This window comes from Zootermopsis nevadensis, unplaced genomic scaffold (assembly GCF_977971745.1).
Source record: "Zootermopsis nevadensis isolate Lab colony 2312 unplaced genomic scaffold, Znev_1.0 Znev_ptg000021l, whole genome shotgun sequence".
In the NCBI taxonomy this organism is placed as follows: domain Eukaryota; kingdom Metazoa; phylum Arthropoda; class Insecta; order Blattodea; family Termopsidae; genus Zootermopsis; species Zootermopsis nevadensis.
In genome coordinates, this window is record NW_028259153.1 from 16,677,651 (window position 1) to 16,684,764 (window position 7,114).

A 7,114-nucleotide genomic window follows, 5' to 3' on the forward strand; every position below is an offset into this window, starting at 1 on the left:
TGGGACAAGAACTTCTCAAGACTTGGGACGAGAACTTCTCAAGACTTGGGACAAGTGACTTCTCATGACTTGGGACAAGAATTTCTCAAGACTTGGGACGAGTGACCTCTCAAGACTTGGGACGAGTGACTTCTCAAGATTTGGGACAAGAACTTCTCAAGACTTGGGACGAGTGACTTCTCAAGACTTGGGACAAGAACTTCTCAAGACTTGGGACAAGAACTTCTCAAGACTTGGGACAAGTGACTTCTCAAGACTTGGGACAAGAACTTCTCAAGACTTGGGACAAGTGACTTCTCAAGACTTGGGACAAGAACTTCTCAAGACTTGGGACAAGTGACTTCTCAAGACTTGGGACAAGAACTTCTCAAGACTTGGGAAGACTGACTTCTCAAGACTTGATACGAGGGACTTCTCAAGATTTGGGACAAGAACTTCTCAAGACTTGGGACAAGTGACTTCTCAAGACTTGGGACAAGAACTTCTCAAGACTTGGGACGAGTGACTTCTCAAGACTTGGGACGAGTGACTTCTTAAGACTTGGGACAAGAACTTCTCAAGACTTGGGACAAGTGACTTCTCATGACTTGGGACAAGAACTTCTCAAGCCTTGGGACGAGTGACTTCTCAAGACTTGGGACGAGTGACTTCTCAAGACTTTGGACAAGAACTTCTCAAGACTTGGGACAAGGACTTCTCAAGACTTGGGACAAGTGACTTCTCAAGACTTGGGAGTCTAGTCCTCATAGGGATGGGACAGGTTAAATTTAGAAGAAAAAAATTTCAAATTTTTCGAAAAATAAAAAAACGCTGCAAACCTTCTGAAATGCGCACAAAACCAAAAATTTTCGGAAAATTCGGAAAAAAATTCAAAGTTGCAAATTTTCAAAAATTCTTAGTTTTATGTTCTTTTTGGACGATTTCCCACGTTTTTCGATTTTTCCATATTTTTCGAAAAATTGAAATTTCCCCTTTGAGAATTTTCAAAAATTTTCGAAATTTTAAGAAAATTAAAATTGGCTGCAAATGGCGTGAAACGCGAAGAAAACTAAGAATTTTCGAAATTTTCGATAAAATTTGAAATCAGCAAAGACGGGTGAGGCACAGCCCTAAACAAGCGGAGAAGACTTGGGACAAGAACTTCTCAAGACTTGGGACAAGTGACTTCTCAAGACTTGGGACGAGTGAATTCTCAAGACTTGGGACAAGAACTTCTGAAGACTTGGGACAAGTGACTTCTCAAGACTTGGGACAAGAACTTCTCAAGCCTTGGGACAAGTGACTTCTCAAGACTTGGGACAAGAACTTCTCAAGACTTGGGACGAGTGACTTCTCAAGACTTGGGACGAGTGACTTCTCAAGTCTTGGGACGAGTAACTTCTCAAGACTTGGGACAAGAACTTCTCAAGACTTGGGACAAGTGACTTCTCAAGACTTGGGACAGGAACTTCTCAAGACTTTGGACAAGTGACTTCTCAAGACTTGGGACAAGAACTTCTCAAGACTTGGGACGACTGACTTCTCAAAACTTGATACGAGTGACTTCTCAAGACTTGGGACAAGAACTTCTCAAGACTTGGGACAAGTGACTTCTCAAGACTTGGGACAAGAACTTCTCAAGACTTGGGACGAGTGACTTCTCAAGACTTGGGACGAGTGACTTCTCAAGACTTGGGACAAGAACTTCTCAAGACTTTGGACAAGTGACTTCTCATGACTTGGGACAAGAATTTCTCAAGACTTGGGACGAGTGACTTCTCAAGACTTGGGACGAGTGACTTCTCAAGACTTGGGACGAGTGACTTCTCAAGACTTGGGACAAGTGACTTCTCAAGACTTGGGAGTCTAGTCCTCATAGGGATGGGACAGGTTAAATTTAGAAGAAAAAAATTTCAAATTTTTCGAAAAATCAAAAAACGCTGCAAACCTTCTGAAATGCGCACAAAACCAAAAATTTTCGGAAAATTCGGAAAAAAATTAAAAGTTGAAAATTTTCAAAAATTCTTAGTTTTATGCGCTTTTTGGACGATTTCCCACGTTTTTCTATTTTTCAAAATGTTTCGAAAAAATTGAAATTTCTCAATTCTTTGAGAATTTTCAAAATTTTTCGAAATTTTAAAAAAATTAAAAACGGCTGCAAATGGCGTGAAACGCGAAGAAAACTAAGAATTTTCGAAAAAAATTTGAATTCAGCAAAGACGGGTGAGGCACAGTCCTAAACAAGCAGAGAAGACTTGGGACAAGAACTTCTCAAGACTTGGGACAAGTGACTTCTCAAGACTTGGGACAAGAACGTCTCAAGACTTGGGACGAGTGACTTCTCAAGACTTGGGACAAGAACTTCTCTAGACTTGGGACAAGTGACTTCTCAAGACTTGGGACAAGAACTTCTCAAGACTTTGGAGAAGTGACTTCTCAAGACTTGGGACAAGAACTTCTCAAGACTTGGGACGAGTGACTTCTCAAGCCTTGGGACGAGTGACTTCTCAGGACTTGGGCCAAGAACTTCTCAAGACTTGGGACAAGTGACTTCTCATGACTTGGGACGAGTGACTTCTCAAGACTTGGGACAAGAACTTCTCAAGGCTTGGGACGACTGACTTCTCAAGACTTGGGACAAGAACTTCTCAAGACTTGGGACGAGTGACTTCTCATGACTTGGGACGAGTGACTTCTCAAGACTTGGGACAAGAACTTCTCAAGGCTTGGGACGAGTGACTTCTCAAGACTTGGGACAAGAACTTCTCAAGACTTGGGACGAGTGACTTCTCAAGACTTGGGACGAGTGACTTCTCAAGACTTGGGACAAGAACTTCTCAAGACTTGGGACAAGTGACTTCTCATGACTTGGGACGAGTGACTTCTCAAGACTTGGGACAAGAACTTCTCAAGGCTTGGGACGAGTGACTTCTCAAGACTTGGGACAAGAACTTCTCATGACTTGGGACGAGTGACTTCTCAAGACTTGGGACGAGTGACTTCTCAAGACTTGGGACAAGAACTTCTCAAGACTTGATACAAGTGACTTCTCAAGACTTGGGACAAGTGACTTCTCAAGACTTGGGACAAGAACTTCTCAAGACTTGGGACGAGTGACTTCTCAAGACTTGGGACGAGTGACTTCTCAGGACTTGGGACAAGAACTTCTCAAGACTTGGGACAAGTGACTTCTCAAGACTTGGGACAAGAACTTCTCAAGACTTGGGACAAGAACTTCTCAAGACTTGGGACAAGTGACTTCTCAAGACTTGGGACAAGAACTTCTCAAGACTTTGGACAAGTGACTTCTCAAGACTTGGGAAGAGTGACTTCTCAAGACTTGGGACAAGAACTTCTCAAGACTTTGGACAAGTGACTTCTCAAGGCTTGGGACGAGTGACTTCTCAAGACTTGGGACGAGTGACTTCTCAAGACTTGGGACAAGAACTTCTCAAGACTTGATACAAGTGACTTCTCAAGACTTGGGACAAGTGACATCTCAAGACTTGGGACAAGAACTTCTCAAGACTTGGGACGAGTGACTTCTCAAGCCTTGGGACGAGTGACTTCTCAGGACTTGGGACAAGAACTTCTCAAGACTTGGGACAAGTGACTTCTCATGACTTGGGAGTCTGGTCCTCATAGGGATGGGACAGGTCAAATTTAGAAGAAAAAATTTCAAATTTTTCGAAAAATCAAAAAACGCTGCAAACCTTCTGAAATGCGCACAAAACCAAAAATTTTCGGAAAATTCGGAAAAAATTAAAAGTTGCAAATTTTCAAAAATTCTTAGTTTTATGCGCTTTTTGGACGATTTCCCACGTTTTTCGATTTTTCAAAATTTTTCGAAAAAATTGAAATTTCTCAAAGGGGTACCCCTTTGAGAATTTTCAAAAATTTTCGAAATTTTAAAAAAAATAAAATTGGCTGCAAATGGCTTGAAACGCGAAAAAACTAAGAATTTTCGAAATTTTCGAAAAAAATTTGAATTCAGCAAAGACGGGTGAGGCACGGCCCTAAACAAGCAGAGAAGACTTGGGACAAGAACTTCTCAAGACTTGGGACAAGTGACTTCTCAAGACTTGGGACGAGTGACTTCTCAAGACTTGGGACAAGAACTTCTCAAGACTTGGGACAAGAACTTCTCAAGACTTGGGACAAGTGACTTCTCAAGACTTGGGACGAGTGACTTCTCAAGACTTGGGACAAGAACTTCTCAAGACTTGGGACGAGTGACTTCTCAAGACTTGGGACAAGAACTTCTCAAGAATTGATACAAGTGACTTCTCAAGACTTGGGACAAGTGACTTCTCAAGACTTGGGACAAGAACTTCTCAAGACTTGGGACGAGTGACTTCTCAAGACTTGGGACGAGTGACTTCTCAGGACTTGGGACAAGAGCTTCTCAAGACTTGGGACAAGAACTTCTCAAGACTTGGGACAAGTGACTTCTCAAGACTTGGGACAAGAACTTCTCAAGACTTGGGACGAGTGACTTCTCAAGACTTGGGACGAGTGACTTCTCAAGACTTGGGACAAGAACTTCTCAAGGCTTGGGACGAGTGACTTCTCAAGACTTGGGACAAGAACTTCTCAAGACTTGGGACGAGTGCCTTCTCAAGACTTGGGACGAGTGACTTCTCAAGACTTGGGACAAGAACTTCTCAAGACTTGGGACAAGTGACTTCTCATGACTTGGGACGAGTGACTTCTCAAGACTTGGGACAAGAACTTCTCAAGGCTTGGGACGAGTGACTTCTCAAGACTTGGGACAAGAACTTCTCAAGACTTGGGACGAGTGACTTCTCAAGACTTGGGACGAGTGACTTCTCAAGACTTGGGACAAGAACTTCTCAAGACTTGATACAAGTGACTTCTCAAGACTTGGGACAAGTGACTTCTCAAGACTTGGGACAAGAACTTCTCAAGACTTGGGACGAGTGACTTCTCAAGACTTGGGACGAGTGACTTCTCAGGACTTGGGACAAGAACTTCTCAAGACTTGGGACAAGTGACTTCTCAAGACTTGGGACAAGAACTTCTCAAGACTTGGGACAAGAACTTCTCAACACTTGGGACAAGTGACTTCTCATGACTTGGGACAAGAATTTCTCAAGACTTGGGACGAGTGACTTCTCAAGACTTGGGACAAGAACTTCTCAAGACTTGGGACAAGAACTTCTCAAGACTTGGGACAAGTGACTTTTCAAGACTTGGGACAAGAACTTCTCAAGACTTTGGACAAGTGACTTCTCAAGACTTGGGAAGAGTGACTTCTCAAGACTTGGGACGAGTGACTTCTCAAGACTTGGGACAAGAACTTCTCAAGGCTTGGGACGAGTGACTTCTCAAGACTTGGGACAAGAACTTCTCAAGACTTGGGACGAGTGACTTCTCAAGACTTGGGACGAGTGACTTCTCAAGACTTGGGACAAGAACTTCTCAAGACTTGATACAAGTGACTTCTCAAGACTTGGGACAAGAACTTCTCAAGACTTGGGACAAGTGACTTCTCAAGACTTGGGACAGGTGATTTCTCAAGACTTGGGACAGGTGACTTCTCAAGACTTGGGACAGATGACTTCTCAAGACTTGGGACAGGTGACTTCTCAAGACTTGGAACAGGTGAATTCTCAAAACTTGGGACAGGTGACTTCTCAAGACTTGGGACAGGTGACGTCTGAGGACTTGGGACTTATCAAGGCTTGGTACAAGTGAATTGTAAAATTTCACATTAAATTTTTTCAAAATTCTCAAAAAATTTGGTTTTGTGCGCTTTTCAGACAATTTGCAGCATTTTTTGATTTTTCGAAAATTTTGAAAAATTTCAACTCTTCTAAACCCTCCTTAGGAGATGCCTGCCAAACTCGGTGAATGCCTCACCCTGTCTCTCCCGAACTCGGCCCCTGTCTCACCCGGTTGCTGCCTGCCTCGGTGTCTGCACTAACCGACCTCTGCACGACTCGGTCTCTGCCTGGGTTACGAAGAGGCGGCAAGTGAGTGCCGTGTCATACAGGGACCGGTCCTTGCAGAGACCGAGTCAGGCACAACCGCATTCTTCAGAGACACAGTACATCAGAAACAGTACGAGAGGGACCGGTTGTGCAAGGCATCGGGTGGGGGAATTTTGAAAAATTTCAAAAAATTAAAAATGCTGCAAATTGTCCAAAAAGCGCACAAAACCAAAAAATTTGAAAATTTCACATTACATTTTTTCAAACTTTTTTGGTTTTGTGCGCTTTTCAGACAATTTCCAGCGTTTCTTTTATTTTTCGAAAAATTTGAAAAATTCAAAAACTTTTCTAAACCCTCCCTAAGGGATGCCTGCCAAACTCGGTGAATGCCTCACCCTGTCTCTCCCGGACTCGGCGTCTGTCTCACCCGCTTGCCGCCTGCCTCGGTGTCTGCACTAAGCGGTCTCTGCCTTACGTGTTGTCTGCCGCACCTGGGTTATGAAGAGACGGGACGTGAGTGCCGTGTCATACAGGGATCTGTCCTTGCAGAGACCAAGTCAGGCACAGACCGCATTCGTCAGTAACACAGTACATCAGAAACAGTACGAGAGGGACCGGTTGTGCAAGGCATCGGGTGGGGGATTTTTGAAAAAATTCAAAATTTTCAAAAAATCAAATGATGCTGCAAATTGTCCAAAAAGCGCACAAAACCAAAGAAATTTGTATAATTTCACATTAAATTTTTTTTTTCAAAATTTTCAAAAAAATTGGTTTTGTGCGCTTTTCAGACAATTTCTAGCGTTTTTTTATTTTTCGAAAATCTTGAAAAATTTCAGAAACTTTTCTAAACCCTCCTTAGGAGATGCCTGCGAAACTCGGTGAATGCCTCACCCTGTCTCTCCCGGACTCGGCGTCTGTCTCACCCGGTTGCTGCCTGCCTCGGTGTCTGCACTAACCGGCCTCTACAGGACTCGCTCTCTGCCGGTGAGGATCTCTGCCTTACGTGTTGTCTGCCGGACCTGGGTTACGAAGAGATGGCACGTCAGTGCCGTGTGACACAGAGACCCGTCCTTGCAGAGACCGAGTCAGGCACAGACCGCATTCGTCAGAGACACAGTACGAGGGGGACCGGTTGTGCCAGGCATCGGCTGGGGGAATGTTGAAAAATTTCAAAATTTTCA

At 43.7% G+C, this 7,114-nt stretch overlaps 1 long non-coding RNA gene across 1 annotated transcript in view; it reads left to right on the plus strand.

Annotated features, from left to right (window-relative positions):
• Window positions 1-7,114, plus strand: part of LOC147873204 (uncharacterized) — a 78,842-nt gene that overhangs the window by 67,863 nt on the left and 3,865 nt on the right. The gene's annotated exons all lie outside the window — the stretch shown is intronic.